This window comes from Cygnus olor, chromosome 1 (genome assembly GCF_009769625.2).
Source record: "Cygnus olor isolate bCygOlo1 chromosome 1, bCygOlo1.pri.v2, whole genome shotgun sequence".
Taxonomy (NCBI): Eukaryota; Metazoa; Chordata; class Aves; order Anseriformes; family Anatidae; genus Cygnus; species Cygnus olor.
This window is the reverse complement of record NC_049169.1, coordinates 133,185,241-133,211,869: the sequence shown is the minus strand read 5'-3', so window position 1 is coordinate 133,211,869 and position 26,629 is coordinate 133,185,241. Positions and strand designations below refer to the sequence as shown.

The 26,629-nt window shown below is 36.3% G+C and overlaps 2 non-coding genes across 2 annotated transcripts; both read right to left on the bottom strand.

The window, feature by feature from the left end:
* Nucleotides 1-1,525: 1,525 nt before the first annotated feature.
* Nucleotides 1,526-1,598, bottom strand: TRNAF-GAA. Its single transcript has one exon. It is a non-coding gene; the product is annotated as a tRNA-Phe (tRNA).
* Nucleotides 1,599-3,039: 1,441 nt separating this feature from the next.
* Nucleotides 3,040-3,112, bottom strand: TRNAF-GAA. The gene has a single exon. It is a non-coding gene; the product is annotated as a tRNA-Phe (tRNA).
* Between the last annotated feature and the right edge of the window lie 23,517 nt (nt 3,113-26,629).

The window sequence follows — 26,629 nt, the reverse complement described above, 5'->3', positions numbered from 1 at the left end:
TTGATTTGTAGCTGTTCAGTTGCATCAGGAGGTCCTGAACTTGCTCTTTGCTTACAGTGGGAGGGACACTGCTCCCCCAGCCCCTTTCTAGAGGTTTGGGAACCTGAGAGATGTGAGAAGCCTGACCACCAGTGAAGACCAAGGCAAAGAAGTTAAGTGCCTCAGACTTCTCCATATCTATTGCTACCAGTTGCTCTGGTCTTTGTTTGTCAGAAGCAGTATACACTCCTCAGTCTTTCTTTTGTGGCCAGTGTACCTGTAGAACCCCTTCTCATTATTCTTCGCATCCCTCGCCAAGTTTAGTACTGTCAGTGCCCTGGGTTTCTTCATCCTGTCTCTACATATTTGGACAGCGTTTCTGTACTCTTCCCAGGCCAGATGGCCCTGTTTCCACCATCTGTGCATTTCCTTCTTTTGCCTGAGTTTGACCAGCATGTCCTTGTTCAGCCATTTTGGTTTCCTGCCTACCCTGCTTGATTTATTACATATGGGAATAGAGAGCCCTTGTGCTCCAAGGAAAATATCCTTAAAGAGTTGCCAATTCCGATCAGATCCTCTGTCCCTAAGGACCGTGTCCCATGGGATCTCATCCACTAATTCTTTGAACAGCTGGAAGCTGGCTCTTCTGAAGTTCAGGATCCTGACTTTGCTCTTAGCCAGGCCCATTTCCCTTGAGATCACAAACTCGTCCAGGGTTCACTGCAATCCAGGCTTCCTCCAGTTATAACCTCTTTAATGAGCCCCTCCGCATTGTTGAGCACCAGGTCATGCACCAGTAACGCTTCTCCTCTGGTTGGTTTCTCTAATATCTGGTCCTTTGTTGGTCCAGTCCTTAATTTTTACCCACAGGCTCCCAACCTGCTCTTGGCTGTTTCTCAGAGTCAACTCTTCACCATCTATTCATTTCTTAACATAGAAGGCAACACCCCCACCCTTCCTTCCCTGCCTGTCTCTCCTGTTAAAGCTTATAGCCCTCCATTCCAATGTTGCAGCTGTGTGATTTGTCCCACCACGTTTCTGTTACAGCAGTTAGATCATAGTTGTCTAATTGCACTGTTTTCCAACTCCTCCTGCTTGTTTCTCATGCTGCATGGATTGGTGTAGGCACTTCAGCTGGGTTATGGATCGCATCACCTGTTTAGAGGAGTCCTTCCTAATTCATATTGGACAATTCACAGTTATGATTCAGTCTACAACTTCCTCGCGAGGGGGAGTGGAGAGGCAGGTGACCTATTCTCCGTTATCACCAGTGATAGGACCCACGGGAATGGTGTTAAGCTGAGGAGGGGAAGTTTAGGCTGGACAACAGGAAGAGGTTCTTCAAGGAGAGGGTGGTCGCACACTGGAACAGGCTCCCCAGTGAAGTAGTCACTGCACCAAGCGTGTCTGAATTTAAGAAGAGATTGGACTGTGCACTTAGTCACATGGTCTAAACTTTTGGGTAGACCTTTGTGGTGCCAGGAGTTGGACTTGATGATCCTTATGGGTCCTTCCAACTCGGGATATTCTGTGATTCTCAAAACACTGCTGAAGCCCGGGATTGAACCAGGGACCTTTAGATCTTCAGTCTAATGCTCTCCCAGCTGAGCTACTTCAGCCCTGCCTGAGTAATTTGATAAGCTTTTAAAATGAAATGTCTTTCTTGAGAGATTAACGTTCTCTTCTTGAGATTAACATTTTATGTTAAACATAAAAATGTTTAACATCTTTATTAATGATGTGGACAATGAGGCAGAGTGTACTGTCATCAAGTTTGCAGAGGACACAAAACTGGGAGGAGCGGCTCTTACACCAGAGGGTCATGCTGCTATCCAGAGGAAACTCAACAGGCAGCAGAAACAGGCTGTCAGGAACCTCATGAAATTCACCAAGGGGAAGTGCAGAGTCCTACACCTGGGGAGGAGCAACCCTCTGCACTAGTACAGGCTGGAAAGCAGCCTTGCAAAAAAGGGTCTGGGGGATAACGAGTTTGATGTGAGTCAGAGGCAAAGGCCAACAGCATCCTGGGCTGTGCTAGGAGGAGTGCTGCCAGCAGGTCAAGAGAGGTGATCCTTCTGCTCTTCTCAGCACTGGTGAGGCCACATCTGGAGTAATGTTTCTAACTGTGGGCTCCCCAGTACAAGAGAGACATGGAGCTACCAGAGAGGGTTGTGCTCAGGGCCACAAAGATGACAAAGGGACTGGAGCATCTCTCCTATGAGGAAAAGCTGAGTGCTCAGACTGCTCAGCGTGGAAAAGAAAAGATTCAGGGACGATCTTCTCAATAGCTATAAATACCTGAAGGGAGAGTGCAGAGAGGACAGAGAAGCTCTTTTCACTGGTGCCCAGTGCCAGGACAAGAGGCAATGGGCACAAAATGAAAAACAGAAGCTTCCTTCTGAACATCTTTACTTTACCACCTCTTTACTGTGAGGGTGACTGAGTATTGTCACAGATTGTCCTAAGAGGTTGTGGAGTCTCCATTCTTGGAGATATTCAAAAGATATCTGGACATTCCCCTGCATAATGCTATAGGTTGCCCAACTTGAGTTTGGGATGGGGCTGGCGGCTGATGTTGGACCAAATGACCTCCAGAGTTCCTTTCCAAACTCAGCTATCTTGTGATTATTTGAAGGAATCTGAAATATTTTTGGTGGCTGCTACATGATATGGGACTTACTGGGGACGTGCTTTTCTGGAATGGACAACTCTATACCACACAACACTGAAAATATCACTAGTCATCTACGTTTATGCAGCTGATTTTTGCCCTTAACAGCAGGTTAATTGAATTTTTCTCTGGAGACTCAGTAAACTATAGTAATCAGCCTACACTTTTGGAATGAGTTGATAGATATCAAATCTATTTTTCTATATAAGAGCACAACTATTTTTCAAAATAAAAGTGAAAAAATGATTTGTACTGAAAGGCTTTTTACGACTTTGTATTTTTTTCTAATATATTTTGCTATGGGCCATGGGCTATGGGTCACATGACGTTTTTAGAGGAGTCCTACCTAATTTGTATGGGATGATTCACAGTTATGATTCTCAAAACATTGCTGAAGCCTGGGATTGAACCAGGGACCTTTAGATCTTCAGTCTAACGCTCTCCCAGCTGAGCTACTTCAGCTCTGCCTGAGTAATCTGATAAGCTTTTAAAATGAAATGTCGTTCTTGATAGATGAGAGGGGATCAGTGGATACTGCCTATCTAGATTGCTTGTTTCCCATGCTGCATGCATTGATGTAGGGGCATTTCAGCTGGATTATGGGATGCATCACCTTTTTAGAGGAGTCCTTCCTAATTCGTATGGGATAATTCACAAGTGTTTCCCTGCTGTTTTCTATAGTATTGGCATTCAGGGGTTCTTTTGTGTCATTTACAGGTACATCCCCTTACCCCACTGAATCTAGTTTAAAGCCCTGCTAATGAGTCTAGCCAGCCCGCTGCCCAAAACGCTCCTGCCCCACTTGGTCACTTGCACCCCATCCCGTGTCAGCATGCCCTGTCTCTCAAAAGCATGCCCAAGATCATAGAATCCGAAACCCTGAACACGGTACCAGCTACGCACACAGTCATTCACCTGACCCATATGCTGCCTCCTCTGTGGGTCCCAGTCTCTGGCTGGGAGGACTGAGAAGAACACCACTTGTGCTTCTGATCCCTTCAGCATCTTTCCACGAGATATAAAGCTCCTTTTGATGTTTCTGAGTATCCTTATCACAGCCTGAGTTGTTCCTATGTGAAAGATCAGGAATGGGTGATAGGCCTCCGGCTTAACTAAGCGTGGTAGCCTCTTTGTGATGTCACAAATGAGGGCCACAGGCAGGCAGCAAACCCTTCTCTAGGGCTTGTCTGGGCTACAGAAGGGCACATCAGTGCCTTTCAGAGAGGAATCTCCAATTACCAACACCTTTTTTTTTTTTTTTTTTTAGAGGAAATGGTTCTTAAACAAGCAGTATGCTGTTCTACATTTTTGCAGTTGCCATTTCCTGGGTCTTGACCATTACCATAGTTGTTGTTGATGCTCTCTCCTTTTTTGAGCCCCAGAGCATCATATCTTTTGCATAGGGGTGTTTCAGGGCAAGGGGAAGACTCCTCACTCTGTTCCGAGCATAGGACTTCTGAGCTGAGGAAGTCCTCCCATACACCTGTGACTTTTAATGGCAGAAATTAAGCAATTGCTTCTGTATGGCACACAGATGGCTGTCATATAAACAGCTCCAACAAATCATTTTACGTTTTATCACTTACATTTTCATGGTTTTACTACAAATTCATAATGTATCAATTCCATTAAAAAATAAATATAAACACCATAAATCTCAGCCAAGCAGGCAGAGTGAGCTGTAATCAGTGTGAGATGATACAACAGCTACTTTCTGATATGTTTTTAATCCGGAACTGCAAATATTTTTCAGTCAGATATAGCATGTAATTTTTAGTAGATGAATTACTTCAAGTGTGATGAACTGGCCTCATTCAAAACTATTTTGCAGGTGTTTGAAGAGGTGGACTTAAAGGCCAATTCATTCTTCCATTGTATAGGTGCTCTAACCACTAAAAAAAAGAAAAATGTTACAGATAAAATGGACATCTCTTAGGCTTGGAGAACATATTCTGTGCTCAGTTCTACTCGATTTTCCAGAAACACTTCTAGGTACTTCTAAGGAAATAGTACTGACTGTGTATGGGGGACCAGCTCTGAGAAGGGTAATACTGGACTGGAAAAAACTATGATTTCTTATACAGGCTGGATCATAAAGTTTCATACTGGTCAGATGGTTCCAGGCATGTTGCCTGCTGGGACACTTAGCGCCACTCTTATACTGCAGACAGAAATTAGGTATTTCATGCAGTGTCCTCCATTGGTGAAATACCAAACCAATATTTAAATGTAGTATGATGCTAGCAGCAGCACAGAGTAAATATTGTATGCTACTTTTTGCTTCAAGTTACCATTCTTCTTAGACGACTTTTATTTAAACAGGCTGCATCTTCCATCTGACATAAAAAAGAAGTCTTGACTGTGCATGACATGCATTTAAATTTAATGAGTACAGATAAGAATTTTGTTCTGAAGTCTAGCAAGAAAGAAATGTTAAACCTGATTTGATATCCCTGATAAACATGTTAGCAATTGTGACAAAAGAAATCCTGATAAAAAGTATCACTGCAGAAAATACTGAAATGAATGAAAGAGGATAAGAATCAGTTCTTACACATAGTAAATGGATAGTAAGGTGCCAAATTTATGATCCCATTACTAGAAGCAATGTTTATCAGACATCAAAACCAGACACAGACTTTATATATAATACATACACATATTTACAACATAAAATCCTAGAAAAGTTATTTATGGTTACCTAAAGAAAATATAGTTATTCTAGACCCATTTGTAATACTGTGTTTAGGAGGCTGTTAAATAACTCACAACCATATTATTTGTCAAATAACTTGTTCAACATACTTTTCAAATAGAGTATTCTTGGAACATTTTGCTTTCATTAATTCTTAACACTGCTTATGAAATTTCTGATATTAAAAAAAAAAAAAAAAGAGTTTATCACACAGGGTTCTTATTTGTTCTTTACTGGCATGGAGGTTCAAGAACATTTTATGGGAAAAAGGTGGAAGGCATTCAGACTGTTTTGCAGTCAACTCATGCAGTCAAGACTGGAGTCAAGTATGTCTTCACCCCACTGTCAGCAGTGCAGGCACTTCTAGGGGGCATATATGCATAGTGCACCTGAACCTCAGATGCCTGCTGCACAGAGAGCTGGTAAATCTTTGAGATGATGTTGAGAACATGGAGGTAGATTCCTGAATCTGTAGCTGCAGCTATGATTGAAATTTACTACATTGTGTTTTGTTTGTTTGTTTTTTTTTGTTTTTAATTGTTATTATTATTTGACAGAATTTCCCAACAAACTGCACAACTGCTGGGAAACACTGAGACATAGTATGATCCCTGCTCCTCGCCTGTTTTCTTTAACTCCATTCGCAAAACACAACATAAGTCAGGACCCCTTATCAAAATGTACTCTCAAAGATAATGTTGAAGGTTCTACCCTGGCAGGAAAACAAATCCAAAAGAATTATAATGAATTAACTATCCTTCCTTGTGAAATAAAAAGGTATACTGTCTCCATTCCCTAAGATTCTGTTTTTCTTCCCATCCCGTTTGTTTTGTATATAAGTGACAGAATATAGTTAAAAAATGAAAGATTATTCATATCTTATGTGTATACCTGAGATATTCAGTCTTGATCATATAAACTAGTCTTTCAGTTATACTACAACCAAATTATATATAATGGTGAAATCAAGTGTAAGAATAGGTTTGAAAAAGACAAAATGAAGAAAGACTGAAACTGTATTCAAGACAGGAGAAAGGTTGCAAAACACTTCTGACAAGATAAATGACTAGTAGCGTATTAAGTATTTTCTTGGTGATAGAGAAAAATATTTAATAATTCTAGTCTGTTTTGTGTTTTCCTACAAAACCACCCCCAAGAAGGGAATAACTGTCTCTGGAAGACAAGGCAAGGTTGAGCCTAGAGAATTCCTGCTACTCAAAACATAAACGGGAAACTGCAGATGGAGCAGAGTCTACAGTATTAGGAAATTTGTAGCAAGGAAAACATTTGGTCTTTCACAGGAGAGGTACCTTGGGATGTTTTTTATCCCCTGCCCTGTAACAAAGAGTGTCTGGAAAATCTAGTGCATTTCATAACCTGTCTCTCTCTTCATGAAGAAAGAAGATACAAAAGAACAGAATACTATTAAGTTCCTTATTCTTTTCCGATTTCAGGCCCAAAGTGTCAAACATATTTCAAGTATTTTGCATTTTCAACACAAAGATAAACTCTTATCTATCAAAGATAAATTTTAATTTTAAGAAAAGGAGACTAATTTATTACAGTTGTTCACGTTTTTCCATATTTTACCAGAATAAAGAATAATGTTTACTTTTCATATTCTTGTACTATTGAAGACCCAGGCAGGTCCACAGCATCACTTTGTTCAAATATTCGTGAATTCCTTATAGGAGATCATGTCTGACTGTGCTCTAATCTAACCTACATCATATTTCTGCATTTTCTTAAAATTTATGATATTATCTCACTGTAAAATCTGAACAACAAAAACACAACAGACTGCTAGCAAAACCTATTCATAAATAAATGTAGCTGCAACATATTTTACATATTACAATTTAAATCTTCTATGCCAAATATGAAAGATTTCACACCTGTCCAAGAAAACCAGGATTTCTAAACATTCAACAACATCTTGAATCTATTAGAATCTCTTTTTTTCTGGTCCATGTCTTATCCTTCTTTCACACATAAAAGTAAAATACTGGTATCCTCCTCTCTATAGCAGGCAAACATAAGTAATAATTGACTGTGTCAAAAGAAGCAAACAGCTTGAAATTTACAAGTCATGTGGCTTGTCAAATCCTAATATTTTATAATAATAATAATAATAATAATAATAATAATAATACACACCCACAAACAAACAAAAAAACCAACTGGGAACTGTATGTCCAGTTTCAGTTACTTTTTTTTTTTTTCTTTTTCTTTTTAACCTTATAACTACTATCTTTTTCTTGAGAAAACAAAACAAAACCTTCAAATGGGATTATTCACTTTAAAATATCTGTTTAATTTCTCATGGCTGTGTAATCAGGCAGCCTCTATCCTTTAAACAAGAAGATATCAGAATCAGGGTATATTAGAACTTCTTACTGGTAAATCAGCAGAATTTATGCCATAAACTGATATTCTGACTATGAAAGTAGAAAATAATTGTTACATGCATAGATGCAAGTGTGAGAACACGCATTAGCAGGAAGAGCTTTGGGTGTAACAGGAAAAGATATAATAGTTGATGAGAAGCTTATCTTATGAAGCACCAATTTCTGGGTTGATTTTCTTGTAGAATACCTCCTGCAACACACATACACTTTATCTTATTTGGCTGCAAGGTGTTTTGTTGTTGTTGTTATTTTGTTTTGTTTTTATAACTGGTGAAGACAATTGTTGAAGACATTTGGTTTAAAAGTTGTTAATCCCTAATGTTATTTTTAGTTAAGTAAAATTCAGTTCTATGTGTAATTCAGATCACTTTCCAGAGCTTTCTTTGGGAGACATATCTCCTTTACGGAAGACCTGTTTTTTCTCCTGTTTTTTAGCATCATGATCCCATCATTGCAATCACATACACACACACGCACACAAGATATTTTCAATGACCATAAAGGAAAGAGTAAAGGAAAACTACAGCAATGATTATATTATTAATTTAGTATTTTTGATTTCCAAAAGAACTTTGACTACAAATCATAATACAGGTAAATTCTTGAAGGTTTTGACTGCAATGTCTGCTATTTTATGCACAGTGGAGAGAATGGACAGAGAATTATATATGCAAGTTTTCTTTTCATAGGCAAAGTTTAAGGACACATTGATGACTTTGAAGAAAGACAAAAAGCAGTTTCCTGTTAGATCTCTGAATTGTATCTGAGTTAGGAGTAAATGTTATGTATACTGAAATATTTCTGAGGCTTCAAGATATTTTATTTTCTTTATTTTTGCCTATGTGAGGAAGCATCTCCAATGTGATAAAGTTACTTCAGTTCATAAACTAAGGAAGTCTACAGATTATAGCTGTTCTGCTGTTACTAATCTTGTACCAGCTTATTCTCAACAAGCACTGATCCAGCACATCTCACAAGAAACAGAGCTAATCCTTAAACTGCAGGGGAGGGAGGGGGGGAGGGAGGGAGGGAGAGAGAGAGGGAGAGAGGGAGAGGGAATACAAAGATTCAGCATATTTAACACAACTTTCAAAGTATTTGGGATTAAGCATTTTGTTATGTTGATTTATAAAAGACCTTTACAGTTTCCTAAGTGTTATTTCTATAGCAATGAATGGAAATATAATGAGATCCTAGTCTTGCTGAAAGCAAAAAAAAAAAAAAAAAAAAAAACATTCCTACAGACAGGGAGTCACCCTACAGTTTTCTCAACAGTCTCTGACCAATATATATATTGGTCAGAGACTGTTATATATATTATTATGTTATATTATATTATGTTATGTTATATATTACATATATATAACATATACATATATTACGTATACATATATATTACATATATATATATATGTATATATGGTCAGAAACTATAATATATATATATAGTTTCCTTTTATACGGTGTAAGCTTTGTAGATGAGCAGAGGAAATTTACATCCAGTATCAATCTAACAACACAAACAAACAAACAAACATCCTGTGCCTCACAGTAGGTAGGTGTTTCAGTTCAGATTTTGTAGGAAATAAGAAAAGTAACTGTACTTTTCACTGTTCCACACAAACACACACACACAAAAAAAAAAAAAAAAAAAAAAACAACCGTTGAAGCATGCTGATAGACTTCGTTGGACTTTGAGTATGAAGCTGCGGTAATGCAGCAGCTGAAACTGCAAGAGCTCTGCATTTGAATTTAAGACACCGTGTGACTAAAATAACTGAAACATAAAAATAAACTGATGGATTTTCAATATGCCCTTACCTACAGAAACCAAATGTTAAAATCCCAGTGGTGTCTTTTGTGAGGCAAAGTGATAAAAACCTTTCAGTGATTGAGATGGAATTTGAGGGGATTTAATTTAATAATAATGTGAAATTGGATCTAGTTTTTAAATAACAATTTGGGAGATATTTCATTTTTCTTGTTCTGCAATGTTGTAAGATTTTTATAATGAAAGATTTAGCTCTGCTGATTGTGGCTAAGGAGCACTTCAAACTAAAAACTCTGAAAAGCAGAAAGATTTTGCAAAAACAATTCATGAAATTCCTATTCGTATATTTAGATGCAAGGACTGATGTATTCAGGTGACTTTGCTCCTCTTCCATTCAGCAAAACTAAGGAAAGGTCTATCTCAGTAAAATGGCTTGAAAAAGCCATTTGAGCCAAAACTCAAAAGTCATGGGTTTTGGATATAGTAGGCCTAACACAAAATCTGTCTGGTGGAAAATCTTTCCTGATTGAAGCCACTCATTAAGTCCACTGCCTCCTCTCTACTGTTACTTTCTGTGAATGTCTTTTTCTCACAGCTTGGAGACCTATACAGGGCTTTCAGTGTCACCAGAAAATCCCAGTCTTTGCTTCCAGCTCCAGAGATATAGGCAGAAAGATGAGTCAGTTGTAATTAGACCTGGAGACTGTGAAATCATATTCCCTGTACAATTTCTCCATCTAATTCTCACTGGAAAAGTGATCATTTCTCTTTCCCCCTCTCTATTTCTCTGCATCTTCTGATCTTCCATATTCATACACTTTAGCAAATGCACAATAATACAGCAATATGGTTGATATGACAGAGTTAGGCAGCTGACAATTTTCTACATTCAAGATCACAGTATTATGGTTTCTAAAATATGCAAAGCAGATAAATAGTGGTTATATATTGCTGATAATGGGGAATAGTCTACTGGTTTTTGTTATATCAAAGAATGACTTTTCACAGTAAAGATATTCAAATCTACTTTAAGTTGATTTGACAGATGATTGCTTTTATTTCCTCTTTACATTTTCTGAATGTTACCAAACTTCTCTAATGCTACAGCTCTGTTCCATACCTATGGAATATTTGATGGTGTAATATCAAAATTTTATGGAATAGGAATTTGGGATAATTACTTTAATCCCTAGTAAGAGCAATGCAACAAGACATCTCCCAAAGAAAGCAAATGAAAATTTCATGCCGTACTACGCAATTTCATTCCTATCCCATTCTGCAGCAATACATATGCTACAAAAATAAAAGCTATTTTAGGTGCAAATTTGTTGCATATGTGACAGGGTATTGTCTTCTGGATTGTATATACTTATCCACAATTTAAAAGTAATATTTTGAAAATAACGTATTTGTAATATTTCTGATTTTTTGAAAGATGTGTAGGAAATGATATTTGGATTAACGTTGCTGAGGTACTTTTGTTTTGTTTTGTTCTGCCCTCTCCCCCCACCTCCCAGCAATATTCATCATTTCCAAAACATAAGGTTATTTAGGATATTTGATGACTAACAAGATATTCAAGATGAATTCCCATTTGAAACAACAGCTTTAAGATGCACTGCTTCACCGTATATCTCTGGAATATGACAGTATTTCAGCTGCAAGATATATGCAATATCTATATGTATATACTTAAAAATATAGGATGCTTTTATTTGTAAGAATTATTTCTACAACATTTATTTAATCTATTCTGTGCATGGATTTGTTACAGTGTAAAAATGTTTTCAGTTTAAATAAGGAACATTTGATCCTGAGGGGAAAACAACAAAGACTTGATGCAACAATAAGAAATCAAACATTTTCATTTAAATTTGATCAAAAAACATATTGCAGCTAGTCCTCTTTTCTAGTCTGTCTCACACATGGAACAGAGACTTGAAGTTTTAAGTAATCCAAATCCTTAAGTAATCCAAATTACAAGACTTTAAAGTTGTGACTGACCTAATTTCTAAAGACATTTTCATCAGCATTTCAGGAAGTATAGATAACACACATGGTTCTTACAAACTTTGATCTTTTTAGGGCTTCTCTCTTTACTTATTGTGACCATTTCTTCTAGTCCAAGTTATAACATTTTCCTGTACAACCAGGAAGAATTTAAGATAAATTTTCCACATTCATGAACACATTTCTATGTGCACTTCATTTAATAAATAAAAAGTAAACAGTCCTTGGATAGTGGCATATTTTAAATTGTGATATAAACACTATCAAGGAAAAAAAAAAAAGCAAACCAACAACACATCATTCTTTTCATCCAAGTTTCAAAAAAAAGTAGGGTTAATTCCTCCAGGTAGTTGGCAACAAATTCAGTTAAATGAATATTATTCCTAGTTATTAAAGTTGAATTTCTATGTAAAGAGCCCTTTTATAGGATATAGATCCTCTGTATCTACTTTTGGATCAGCTTCAGAAGAAGCAAATGACATAAAAAGAAAACTTTGTGCAAGCAAAATAAATATTTATGAGGGTCTCAGAAACTTATGTTAAGAAAAATTAAATAAATTTTATAGAAAAGACATGAACCAAAATAGTCAGAAATGAAGTTTGGATTTCTACTTCCTCTGCTCAGTAAACTTTGTCATGCTATGTATGCACCATTGAACTTTGTTGTTGGAAGCAGTTGCATATAGTGTCATTGTTTTCACTCACCAAACAGAACAGGGAATATTAGCACAGACTTGTGAGAAGGGAATACAAAAATATATGTGAGATATGAAATAGCCATTGCCGCAGTCACATGAAAAACATCCTCAGTGCTGTTATGGAAAACATAGTCATTATAGGAGAGTGACCAAAGTGAGGCTTTTGAAAATTGACTTTCAGATTTATATATGGTGAGCAGTAAGTGCTCTAGGAATACTGAATATGAGTATAATATCAATCTTATTTAATATTAAGATAAAATGGTGTTTGTAGCTGCTTGAAAATAATCACTGTTCAATTATACTGTTGTAGCCATGTCATGACTCATTATGAAATTCAGAAAAAAAGGTTTTATTTAATATTGTATTTATTTTATTTTATTATTTATTCTATTCTATTCTAGGTAAAAAGAAAACAAACAAAAAACACTAACACTATAATCTTGTAATTAAGTGATAACAGAATTCTCAAAGGTACACAATTCTTAAGCATTAGAATCTTAAGGATATTATTATCTTAAGGATAAAGGATTTCTGCCAAGAATGTCTTGTAAGTCTTACATAACTTGATAAGTGTTGTTTGCCAAGCTGATGTGATTTTTCTCTCACTGAAACTGTTTCATTAATTTGATGTGTGAGAAATAAATATTTGCTGTGCAATTAATTGAAGATTATTATGGTCTAATGGAAATTTCCCACACAAACCGATATTTGGCCTTTTAGATGCATAAAATGCATATCAGTACTTGGTAAACAGAATGAAGCTGTGGGAAAAAAAATGTGAAAGGCATGTAACTGGTGAACAAAATCGATGTTCCTGTAATAGTTTTGTTCACTACTTTAGTTAAGTATTAACTGAAAATACAGTTTCAGTAAGTCAAAACAAACCAACCAACCAACCAAACAAACAAACAAAAAAACATAAAACAAAAAGCTTCCACCAATAAAACAATTACCATGTGTGCAGATATTTGCCAAAGCTATGGAAATGGTAATGACAGTACAGACAGTAAACGATTATTTTATTTTTTATTTAACAAAAATATATAAACATCCTTGTTTTCAGAGTCTCATGCATTCATCTTATATACACAATATTTTATATAAATAAATATATCACTATGTTGAGTAAAACAGAAAGTGAAAACAGACACAGAAAACTTTGGGCCAAAAATTGTATTACTTAATAGCAAAGATATTTTTGTCTATGCTATAGTAAGATATATAGATCCATTCACCGTATCATCTAGACTGAAAATTGCAGGAAAGATAAGACAGACCTCTTGCTCTCATATCAACACTTAGCCACATCCCTACTGAGGGATTTGATCTAATAGTACTTTTGGTAGTAGCACAATACATAGCTCATAGTTCAAAAGCTATGATTTATTCAGTTAACATAAGTAAGCTAGTAAGTAAGTAAGAAAGCAAGTAAGTAAATAAGAGGAAGTCCTGAATGGTAGCTGTTCCTAAGGCTGCATTTCAGAAGCAGCACATATATAACAAGACTAGTAAGTGTACTCAAAGTGAAAATGTATGCAGAAAACTAAGAAACTAGATAAACTGAGAAAATATCACGGAGATAAATTATAATTGATTGTATCTCTAATATACATATGGAAAAGTTCAGCAAGGTTATTCTAGATATCCAGTTAGAAGTCATTGTCCACCTCTTTTAAATCCTGCATCTACTTTTTTGTGCTTTACATTCATGATAGCTAGCACAATTGGTGCAAGACTCCCTACAGTACTAGTCCTTCCCTGTGTAGGATAATTGAACTTTGTCTGAGAGACCAAGGAAGTGCTACATCCAATAGAAGATAAATAAAACTAGAATAAAGATAGGCTTGAATCTTGAGAAATATTTCTCTTGCAATTGCAGGGAACATTTGAAACATCAATATGAATATAAATACGTAAATCTAAATCCAAGTCTATATCTGAATAAATATGATGAATAAAATGGGTCAAAAGGAAAATCTGGGTTCTACATCTGAAAGAGGTGCAATAGGTTTTCAAATACCTTATTTCTGAAACTTCTCTAAATGTCTGGGTGTTTTGTGTGTGTGTGTTTGTGCTTTCATTGTTGTTTGATTGTTTTATTTTTTAATGCCAGCTGCCATAACAGGAAGTTCCTTAAAAATCTCTAGATTCAAGAACAGATCTTCCTTACAATAGAAAAATAAATTTCAACATCTTAGGAAAATGTAGCCAGAAAAAAGATACAAACGTATGTGCCTCATGATTCTTGAGAATAACGTTAATTAATTTTGTTTGGAAACTCACTTGTTAGTGCTGTGAGCTGTTATTTTGGCTAAAATGCCAAGCTATATTACAATATCAAACTGTGTTATGAATAGGCTTTAAACTTTGGTCTTAAGGTTCCTGTTGGTACATAATCTTTAATGTCAGTTACATTACTGACATATATATAATATTATATTATATTCTTCAATATAACTATGAAATTAAATGGAAAGTAAATGCATTAAAGGAATATTCTGGCTCCAAAGGTCAGCATTCTAAGAATAAAAACCAAGCAAATGAACAAATAAACAACAAAAAAATTTAGATAGATATCACTGTCTATCTGTAAACTAGAGAAAGGAATAATATTTATTTTTATTCTCACTGCTCAATAAGCAAACTTCTTTCCCATTAATTCTGTAGTGACTATCTTGTGTGCTGAAGGCCTAATTAGATCAAGAAATGCACATTATTTTAGTGAGATCTATGGGCTTCAGAAAGCTTAGCCAAAGTGTTTTGTTATGTGAACAAAAGCTAACTCAAAACAAGGCACAGATTTCTATGCCTGAGAGAATCTAGAAAGACAGAAAATATTTATTCTTTATAAAGTGTAGGTCTATTAAATGATAGATTAGGTTTGTTCTGTAATGTATTTAATGCATAAATGGCAAATGTAAACATAGAATAAAGCAGAAACACAGATGAAGAAAAATAGGGTCAGGTGAACGGAGCAGTAGCAGGAAAAGGGTCTTGCTGAATTATTTAGTATCATTAGAGAGGATACTCAACACAATAGCGTAGTTGCAACATGCCTTTTCTACAAAACACCACATTGGCAGCCATGGGAGGTCCTTCCATAAATCTTTCTTTAAGCTATAGTAGAGAATACATTTAAATGACAAGCTTTTATCCACAGGTATCTACGGACATAGCAAGGTATTCCCCAAATATGTTCAATATCTAATCTCAGAGCACAGGGAAGGAAACTGAAACAGAATATTAGGCCTGGATCTCAATATCAGAGGTGATACCACTTTTAAGGCAATTCACAGACAATTGCTTTCCTCCTTCTATTTAAAAATTTTGGTAGTATTGGAGCAAGCAAGCTTTACTTTCCAACCCCAAGTGCTCGTAACCCTTTCTCCTTGGTGCTTTTTCAGTGCATTTCTGGCTGCTTGCATGTTCTGTCAATTTAAGTGACATGCATGCAGAGTGCAAGTGTCCCGAGCTTCCTAGTGAGCAGCTCCCAAGGAGCATTTCCTTTCCTGACATTAACTGCTCTGATCTCTGCCCTGAGGTGAGGTCAGGTCCAGGACCATGGCTGGCTCTAGGGGTCAGCTACACGGAAAGTGCTAAAGGGAAAACATCCTGGTAGTTACTCTGTGAGAGATGACAGAAGAGCAACATCCTCCATCAAAAACAAATATCGCAGTAAGGGATTTGCCAAAGCCAGCAGCAGGCAACAATAACTCTTCCAGGGTTTTTTGGTCTCTTGTGAGAGTGGTACATTAGTTTTTGCTAATGCTTCTCAAACAAGTAAGAAACAGCAGCATGAGTCCTGAAAACAGGGAAAGGAACAGCAGCAAGTGAGAAAGCTGTTGATTCCAGGGTGACATCTCTATGAAGTCACACAAAAACACATACATGGCTTCACCTCTACATTAAACCAAAGCAGTAATGTCTCACCATTGCTTCTTCACAGTCAGAATCCCAGCCACAAGCAATTTGTTGAGCAAACGGCATTCTCACACCAACCATTGCTGATGATGCAGTATAGGTGCAAAGATGTGGAGAGTTTAGAGGGCACATGTTCCTGAGGCAGTTCTTGCTGCAAAGGACAAACAGGCCTATTAATTTTCAATTTATTTTTTTTTTTTGCCACAAAATTTTACAGATTATAAACAAAATGTCTTCGCCGTTAAAGGGCCCTGTTAAAAAGCCCTTTATAAGGCAGTGATATTAAGAAATATAATACAATTTCCTTTGTAATAGTACTCTGCCATAGAAGACAATGCAAGCTTTTGTGGTATCGTAATTATGATGAAGTAGCCACAAAACCAATATTTCATCTTAGGGAAAGATAAACCCTCTGCAACATTTTAAGAGAACCTGCCTGCCAACTGTAAAAACAGATAGTCTAGCTAAAACACGAAAGGAAACCTTCTCATTTAGGGCCCCCTGAAGGCCATGTGGTTTCCTTGGTTAGCAGTGTGTTTCTTTTGAGGGTTTCAGAGACACAAATGTTTTCTTTCTGTTTACATTTGTTGTCACTGGGAACTACATTCCTCTCATTTCTCAACTACTAGTAGTAATAAAATAACATAGCTGGGGGCAGACTGCCAATTGAATAAGATTGTAACAGTCCATATTAGAAAATGTTAGGGCTGTTACAATGATGATCAAAAATGAAAGAAATATTGCAATAAAAAGTAGTAAAAATACCCAAAACATAACTGTTCATAATCAATGGCAATAACATTACGCCAAGAAAGGTTATGGGCAAAGGGTAAAGAGCTGAACTGAAATTATGGCTAGTGGAGATTTCTTCAAACAGCAGAATTTTTGAAATTTTTTACCACCTGCTGATTCTCTCTATCAAATCATCCTCAGAAAAGTACATCCTTTGGGCAGTCTGTCAGCAACCCCTTACACTGAGGAGAAGCTTGCCTTAAGACATATCAAATTTTTAACATTTAACCTTGCCTTTCTAGCTCTGAAAATGAAATTTCACATATCTGTAATGAAAAATATGACTGCATACTTAATAATATTTGAAAAGTTTAACACTTTTTCCATTTTCATCACAGCAGAGGGAAATGGAAAACTTGAAAAGATACTTTAAAACAGTAAGCGTCTCCTTAACACACTGCACCGACATATGACACAGAGGTGAAATTGAACTTGCTACTTCTTCCTTCAGCAGTTGGCCCTGGTAATTTCAAAATGATCTGTCAGTTCCCCATCATGCATAATACATTTTTTACTTGCCTCACCTCTCCCTCTTCTGCTTCCCCTTTAGAATGCATAATCCACCCTGTAAGATAGTAGGGACACTTACATGCAATTTATTATCTATATTTTTATTAAAAGACCCTTCCATGCTGAACTAACAACTAAAAAACAAACAAGCAAACAAAAACACAACTTAAATGAGCTTTGTTGAATGTCAGCATGTGTACAATAATGGAGAAAGATGCTGTTATGACATGTATTTGGTTGGATCTGACAGCTGGTTTAGATTCCACCTGCTACCCTTTAGGGATGTCATCTGAGAGTGATGTTACTTATACATCATGATGGTCAATTGCTGCCATTTATCCAATACTTATGGTTCAGCAAATAGAAGCAGAACTTCAACAACAACAACAAAAAAGCATTTTGCTGCTACAGGTGCTGCAGAAAACTGGGCTCCTAACGTGTCTGGTTCTATAAAGTAAGAAATTCCTAAAGTATTTCTAATGTGAGAATAGTATTTGATTCAAATTTCAAAGACAAAAATGATATTCTGTTCCAGCACTACAGTGATAAATTAAATTACTTTGGGCTCAGGACTATTAACTATAGTCTTTTAAGAATCTCCTCTGTCATTCCTGTTAGAAATAACTTCCTAAGAACATGGATTAGTGCTTTATATTGCAGCATCAATACCTATTTTGTGACTCTTTACTATGCTAAGTAGTTGGACATTTCTCAAATACAGTCCCTGCAGCATTCAGGAGTGTTTTTTGGGAGTGTAACAATTATAATTTAACTGTAATGCTAACAATTTTAAACTCCACAGTCTTATTCTTGCTAACTTAATAGTCTCCTCCCATCCTACAAAACAAAACAAAACAAACAACAACAAAAACTGAGAAACCGCCAATTTAAACAGACAGTTGACTTGATGACAGTGACAGGTCTGTTAGAGCACAGCCTTTTAGGAAAAGTCAGACTTAGCTTGGTTTCCCCTACCTACATACACAGCTTTGTTCCAGTAGAGGTTACCCATGATCTTTAGATGCCATCACAACCTTAGAAAGATAACACATCAAGAGACCTGAAAAGATTTTCCTTCTTACTTTACATAAGTAACTAACAGGAGGTAGTGAATATGTTAGAAATCTATATAATGGAAATAGAAAGCAAAACGATTACTCCTCCAACTTTACAAAGGTAAAAGGTAATAAATAAATAAATAAATAAATTTTAAGAGGGCTAATAAAGGTTATATACCTATTCTGATCCTTATGATGAAATTTCCCTGCATGTCTCCCACATATAATTATCCACTATTTTTTACAATAATAAACATGATTAAAGCAAGTAGAATAAAATTAGATGTTTTAATATGTATGTATAATTGTAGATCTAGTTGTATGTAAGAGATAAATTAAAGCAGATTAAGCAATACTTCTTATCATACTCTAAATATTTTATAGGTGATCACATTGGATGAGTTTTAATAAAAACATAATGTGCTATGCCTAAAAAATGTAAATTGTAATTGCACAACTTTAATATTAGGATTTTCAGATTTCAGTATAATGAGAAAACTCATGATGTAAGAGAACAGAGTAAGATAAGTATGTACAATTTAATAATTCTTTTGACATTCAGCCATTCAAACAGGAAATTACCATCTTATACAAAGTACAAAATGAATTCAAAACAGGGGAAAAAGAGAAGGAGAGAAGCATAAGTGAAGAAGTTGTCTACTTTTATTTTTCCCCATCTCCTCAGTCATCCCCCACATGATTAACTTACTTGGCATTGGATTGGTCAACCACCTTCCATTACTCAATGTTGTTAAAGAGAATTTGAAAAATTCCCAAGTTTCTTTTTCAAAAGCAGGATTTGCAAACATCAGAAGAATCTGTGCCTTAGCTTCTGAAGCACAAGGAGAGATGCTGATGCTATCAACAATTTTATACTAATGGAAAATGTATGTGTGCTCATCATGGACAGAACAGAGAGATCCTGCAAAAGAGACAAAAACAATCAAAGCATCACATTTTCCTTTTAGGATCCTCCCTGTAAAACTTCAGTGTGGTTGGCCTTAAACACTCAAAAGTTGTATCAAATTAGACTCTGAAACAGTTTGCCTGTTTACCAAGATCACATAATAGAGAACTGGGCCTTCAAATTTCTGGTGCTCAGAAGCACCAGACAATGGAGAAAAGTGGGATGGTTTCCTTTTTGTTTAGTTTCATTGTTGAAAGCACAGGAGTAGACACCTGCAGACATTTTAAAGATGTTCTTACTTCAAACAACAAATACTGTTCAGAATGGTTAACAATGCTGTGAAATTTTTGGAGATGGAAAATGACTGTTTTGTTTGCTTTAAATATTTTGTTTTGACTTTAATATATATATATGTATTTCTTGGTTCATATGGTTCCAAATTTATTTTAACCTAACCAGGACAGGGAGTTGTGTATGGCCAGATCTTGAGTTACAGTAAAGTCCTTTCAGACTGAAAGCTGGAATCCCAGTCCCTCTTTTCATCTGAAGACACTCTAGAAACTGGCTGTTATGACAAATGAGTTGCAGCAGCTTCCCTTTCTCTGGCTGTGTTAGTGAATGAAAGTTGTCGTGGGTGCTGCTGCTGAACTCAGTCACCTTGGCTGATTCTGCTCTGAAATTGCACGGGACCCTTCAAGGGACTCACTTACATAGAAAAAGATTTAGTTTGGAAAGATGATGTGAAAAGGAGGGAAGGGAAGGGAAGGGAAGGGAAGGGAAGGGAAGGGAAGGGAAGGGAAGGGAAGGGAAGGGAAGGGAAGGGAAGGGAAGGGAAGGGAAGGGAAGGGAAGGGAAGGGAAGGGAAGGGAAGGGAAGGGAAGGGAAGGGAAGGGAAGGGAAGGGAAGGGAAGGGAAGGGAAGGGAAGGGAAGGGAAGGGAAGGGAAGGGAAGGGAAGGGAAGGGAAGGGAAGGGAAGGGAAGGGAAGGGAAGGGAAGGGAAGGGAAGGGAAGGGAAGGGAAGGGAAGGGAAGGGAAGGGAAGGGAAGGGAAGGGAAGGGAAGGGAAGGGAAGGGAAGGGAAGGGAAGGGAAGGGAAGGGAAGGGAAGGGAAGGGAAGGGAAGGGAAGGGAAGGGAAGGGAAGGGAAGGGAAGGGAAGGGAAGGGAAGGGAAGGGAAGGGAAGGGAAGGGAAGGGAAGGGAAGGGAAGGGAAGGGAAGGGAACAAACTCAGCAGGATTTTTAAAGCTCCCTCTTCGACTTTGATTGTTAGAATTCCATGTCTACATGTAAATGAAACAATGTAATTTTTGACAACACACATTACTGGTTTACAGAAAAATCACAAGAGGAAAATGTTATTAGCTTCATAATTATTCATTATTGACTGCAAAATTATTGTAAGGAATTGGAGCTTTTGATCTTATACAGTAAACAATCCTCATCACATAATTTCATTTGTGCAGCTGTCAAAAACATCAAAGAGCTTTATAGGAAGCATCCTGTCTGGGAGCTGTAGTTACACCACACTAATCTAAAGATACATAAATATGATAGTGTTTTTACATTTATCTTTAGGATATCCTCTTCCTCTTTTTCATCCGCCCTTTAACATTTTCTTCTTCTACCTCTACACTTCGAGTTTTCTATTTCCATGCATGAAATATAGTTTCTGTAGAGATAAAAGGTCATGGCTTGATACCAGCGTAGAATCTCTATGTTGCAATAATGTAAGTAAGTAGGATTTGAAAGGAGCTAATGCCATGCTTTCAAAGTTCAAGCACCTGTCTTGCTCAGCCCAATTACACCAACACTGACATAAGTGCTAGAGCAACTACCTATACTTCAGGGAAAAATCATATTTCAGGCTTATATCCTCCACCTCAGGTTGTTTGTGAAATTAACAGCACAATAAATAAATAAATATATGAATAAATAAAAAGAAGGATTTCTATTTGCTGCTAGGTAATGTTAACATTAAAGTTAATAATTTCTTTAAAGTGAAAATTAATACATTCAGTCAAACAAATTGCTCCAGTTAAAGTGGATATGTCTCAAGAAGTTGAAACGGATGTATAGTGTAGAAAGACTACATCTTTTTTTTTTTAAACTCTTCCTGCCAACAGGTGAAGAATACTTACATTAAACTTGATAAGTGTGTTGCTTAGTTTTGATATGGGAAAGCATAAAGATGTGTTGATTTAGCAGTAAACAGAGCTACTCTTGAAATGGTTTCATCTTTTCTGTTGGATGTTTGAAAGGGTAATCTTGATAACTAATTATTTTACGTACAGATTGTCTTATACTTAGCTTAGTCTATGGCCAGCAGGACTGTGAGGTGTAGGAGAATTGACTCTGATGCTTTCACTATAGTGATAGCACTCAGGAGACTAAGAAACTCTTACAAATGTTGTCACCTTCTTAACCAATGAAAAGGTAATAGCCAGGCTGGTGAAGTTCAGTCCAGATAAATTCCTGTAATTGGTAGGGTAGAAGCAGCAAAACATAAGGCAAGGTTAGGATTTCTCTAGGGTGTACAGTTGCCACATTTTTGGTCAAACAATGAGATTTCCAGCCCACTGTAATGTCAGTTTATATTGCAGCTATATCATCATTGTGCAGACAGGATTTGCAAAAGCAAGATTTACAAGAAGGGGGTTGCTTTGTTTTGTTTTCTGTGTGATAACGATGTCCTGCCTACTGATATGATTGCTCCTGTCTAAAGAAATATTCTTATTGGTTTACTGGAACTTGTGTGTTTGCAGTTTGAGACTGCAGAACAACCTGAATGTAGTTTCACCTCAAGGCAGTTTATAAACCAGAACATGCATAAAAATATGTGGCTTTGTTATTGAATTGATTTCTCAGTGAGAATAGAAAACATGATATTTTGTTCTTTGCACTAGCTGCATTTAAATTTCGGTGGGGATTTTAAAGGTTTGATGTTGATCTATAAAGACCAAAATAGTTTTGTTTCTGCCGTCTATGGTACAGCAGCAGACAGTGAAATACACGGTAGTAAAAATTTCCTCAATTTAACACAGAAAATAGTATTTCCAGGCCAGAGGGGCAACTTCAGTGTGGTTCTCCATTTTCAACACAGAAGAGAGCAAAGGGAATGAGGATGGAGAGAAAGAGAGGTAAAGATGTAGAGAGAGGCAAAGAAGAGTGTTTTGACTCTAAAATAGCATTATTCATACTGCACTCTGTGGAGTTTTCTGAAATGTAGAATTTCACATCAATAAGCTGAGGAAGAACTGCAGCTTTCCATTTCTTATGCAAGTGCCATATAACGTCAGAAAAAAATGTATTCATTACAGCATTGTTGAGATGGGCTGAGAGCTGACCACATGTATTAAGAATACTCTGAGCATGTGTGAAGGATTGGTCTAAAGCTATAGATGAAATCTCAGAGTAGCATACACGATTAGGAAATTGTGCAGTTATCACTTTTGGGTGTGTCCAGGATCAGAACACTGAACTACTATGTTTGTTCTGGTAGAAATATTTTGATGCATCAGGTAATGATGCAGCCTGCTAGAATTCAGTGTCACTATCCTGCTTGGGTTGTTTGTTAAGCATTTAACTACTATTTGTATTTCTCTGAACTAGGTTCAAGAAAAGAACTCCCAGGAAGGGTAAGTCATTTTAATATACCGTGGAATCCCTGCTGCTGGTCAACAGAAAGATCCCATAGAATCCACTGGATAACCAGACTGCATTTCCCTTGATGGTGGTGTCAGCTGTCAGCAAAAAGAGACTCAAGAACATTCCACTCCTACTGAGAGAATATGGAAAAATCTTCCAGAATGCAGAAGCACACTTCATTGCACAATTAAAAGCAGCTCTGCATGTGGACATACCCAGGAGATCAAGAAACTGTTAGCAGGTTCCATATTTCTCTGCGTGGAAAATCTCAAATTCCTGATCAAGCTAGAAGAAAAGATGCCACCCATTAATGTTTTTTAAAGCGTTTTCTTAATCACACGTTTTTAAGTCCAATAAAGCTATTTTCCCCCAATCATTGTATTTAAACTGCAATTAATTTTTTTATTTATTAGTTACACACAATACTGGGGCCTGAAATCAGCTGACTTCATAAACAACTTGCTCTAAATTCAACTTGTGAGCTGCAGATCCGCTACTGATATACACTGTTGGCAGTTTCATCCATACCAACTTATGGAAAGGAACAGTGAAAAAATTTGGTCTCCAGATTTCAAATGATTAACAGCACTTTTAATTCATATTGGTTACTAAAGAGATTTATACACATGGTAAATATTCTGCTAGTACTGAAATTTTCTCTCTTGGCTGTAAGAGTTAGGAATAGTTAAATAATTAAACTCAGCTAGTAGTTTTGGTCAAAAGAGATCATGTACTCTTTCCACATTTCACCTGTCATATCCATCCAGTTTCTTGAATTGTGAGTGAGGGTACAATTGAAGTATCTGCTTTTCATTGTGAATTTCATTTTTGCTCCTGTTTTGTTCTGCCTACCAGTAGAAAAGATTCTGCAATGCCTTTAACTTCCTACTAGGCTAAGCAATGCATTACTACGGAGACACCCAGCAGGAGTTTACAGAGTCTGCATTACCTGGGCAACCTGAAGATTTTCTCTTAAGTTTTCAGGAACAGTCATGGATATAAAGCAGCTTTTGATGTTCTCTCAGTCTGTGCTACTGACAGCCCTCCTCCATCTTGTACATCTGATTAGAAAACATAGGGAAACCTCGAGGCCATAGGCAATAGTCCCGGATAGGATCCACTGCTCCCATGTCGTTCTTGACACTCATCTTTCTCAAAGGTCTCCAGCCTCCCCGGAGAATCTATTCCAGAGCTCTGCTACTCTTACCATTAGGAAGCTTTCTACAATGTTTACCTGCTTTCTTGGACTCTAGGTTTATGCTGAATAAACCTAAACAATAAACTGGATGCAAGTTATCTTATTTGTTTAATATATGCTAAGGAGATGTCTGCTTCAAGCAGTTTTACATTGTAAAGTAGCTATTTTTGGGTAGTCATGAACTACAAGGCACTCTTTTATTTCAAGCTGCCATATTCACCTGCATTTTTATAGACACTCATAAAATGCTTGATTGTTTTTCAGGGATAAATACCTCCAAATAAGGACCGGTGAAGAGATATCACTCTGAGATTGTTTGTATCTTCCCTCATGTCTTATTATCTATTTTCATGGCTTCAGTAGAAATTAGCACAGAATTTATTTTCTCATCTCTTGGTGATACCATTATAAATTTTCAAAACAGATCGTGTATTTGTACTTCATTTAGAAATTACTTAACTGTGCCATTCCTCCAGGCTGCAACCACAGAGCAGTGAGACATCTGCACAGTTAACACTCTCAATTTTTCCTCTTAGCATAGTGAAAACAACTCTGCTAACAGAGAAGCTACAGCCTACTAGGTAAATCTATCCATCTTTTTCTTCCAGTCCTGTAGATAGACAATAATCAGCTGGAATCTAGGCCTTATAAATATGTATTGTCTCTATTATAGTCCTAAAACTAATCCTCATTTCAGTGGATAATTAAAAATATAATTTTAGATAAACTCAAGTTTCCAAATTCCTTGAAATTATAGCTGAAGCTGGTAATAAGAAACCACAGAGGAGTGAAAGAAGTCTAAAAGTAAGTGTGCTTATATGTTGGTATTGTTCTGATATTTTAATAGAGATGATTCTTATTTTCATCACTGTGGGATAGTCCTGAAGAAGACCTACATCTCAATCACCATATCCTTAGGTTGTGTGCTTCTTTTTAGAGAAGAATGTTAGAAGGTCATTGTACAGTTATTAACTTAAGTTTCAAACTTTACCTATGTCATGTATAGGAAGAACATAAAACATTTAAAATTAATCTCTCTCCAGTGTTAGAGAGTAAAAACACTTTTATGCAGTGACATTTCAATATCTCCTATTGTATGTCATGATGTAACATTTCTAGATTTGATCTTTTTTAAGATCTTAATTATTTCAAAACCTTTGACATGTTTTCTTGGTCACAAGTTTCACTCACATAGCAACTGAGCAGTAAGCACAAAAATCATCTGATTTTTCATGAAAGTGTTTATGTCACATACACATCATTCCTATGAGACACAGTTTCTTTTCAAAAAAATATTACTGAATAGCAATAGATTCAAGCTTATTGTTATATATGAGCATAAATATTTTGGTTAGCTGAAACTCAGAGCTCTGGCAGGACTTCATTTCACTAGGAATTTTGTCTATCATTTGAAAGAGCTGTATACTTTTTTGCATTGTATAACATTAATACATAAACTTAAGGCAATTAAAATAATAATTTCTTAATGGATTAGTCAGTTACAACTGTAGGCAAGCCTTTTTGTTTGCTGAACACTCACTTAGCCAGTAAACTAATGCTTATTTACATCCCAAAGTTCTACTTTGTAGTATAGTTCAACATTATTGTAATTACATATGATTGTGGAGTCTCCTTCTCTGTAGATATTCAAAACCCACCTGGATGCCATCCTGCGCAATGTGCTCTAGGTGATCCTGCTGAGCTGGACTAGAGGATCTTCAGGAGTCCCTTCCAACCTCGTCCATTCCATGATTCTGTGATTAAAACCAGGTTAAACTTTAGCTGAGTCCAAGTCATTAGAACAAGATACTGAGATAAACACTGTGTTAAAATATAGACTAACTCTATTACTATCAAATTAAATACATTCATTTTATGGAAAACAAAATAAAACAAAACAACAACCTTCTGATACTGGATAACTACTCAAATGTGTGTGTGAATCCTGGACCAGCTGCATTAAATTCCTTATGCTTGCCTTTGATCAGTTTTCTCTGAATCATTTATTGCTTATTCAAATCAGTATCTTAAGGGCTTTTATCACTGTTGTTCAAAATGTTATAGCTAAAAATAGTGTTATATGGGGAGTTACTTCCTAGAAGCAGGAAATTCAAAGAATTTTACATTTCTTTTATTTCTCTCTTTAACCCGATTAATATCAGATATGATTTATAAGAATAATATCCAATTTAGCTGTTATATTTACACCTACTATTTAATTACCAATTAATATTGGTAATTAAATACAAATGTTAATCCGCTGATAAAAAATGAGGTAAAGGTTGGCATAGGTTTAATAATACATTCTCTTTAAAAGCTCTTTAAAATTATTTTTCTATGCTTTTTTATTTTTTTTATTTTTTTA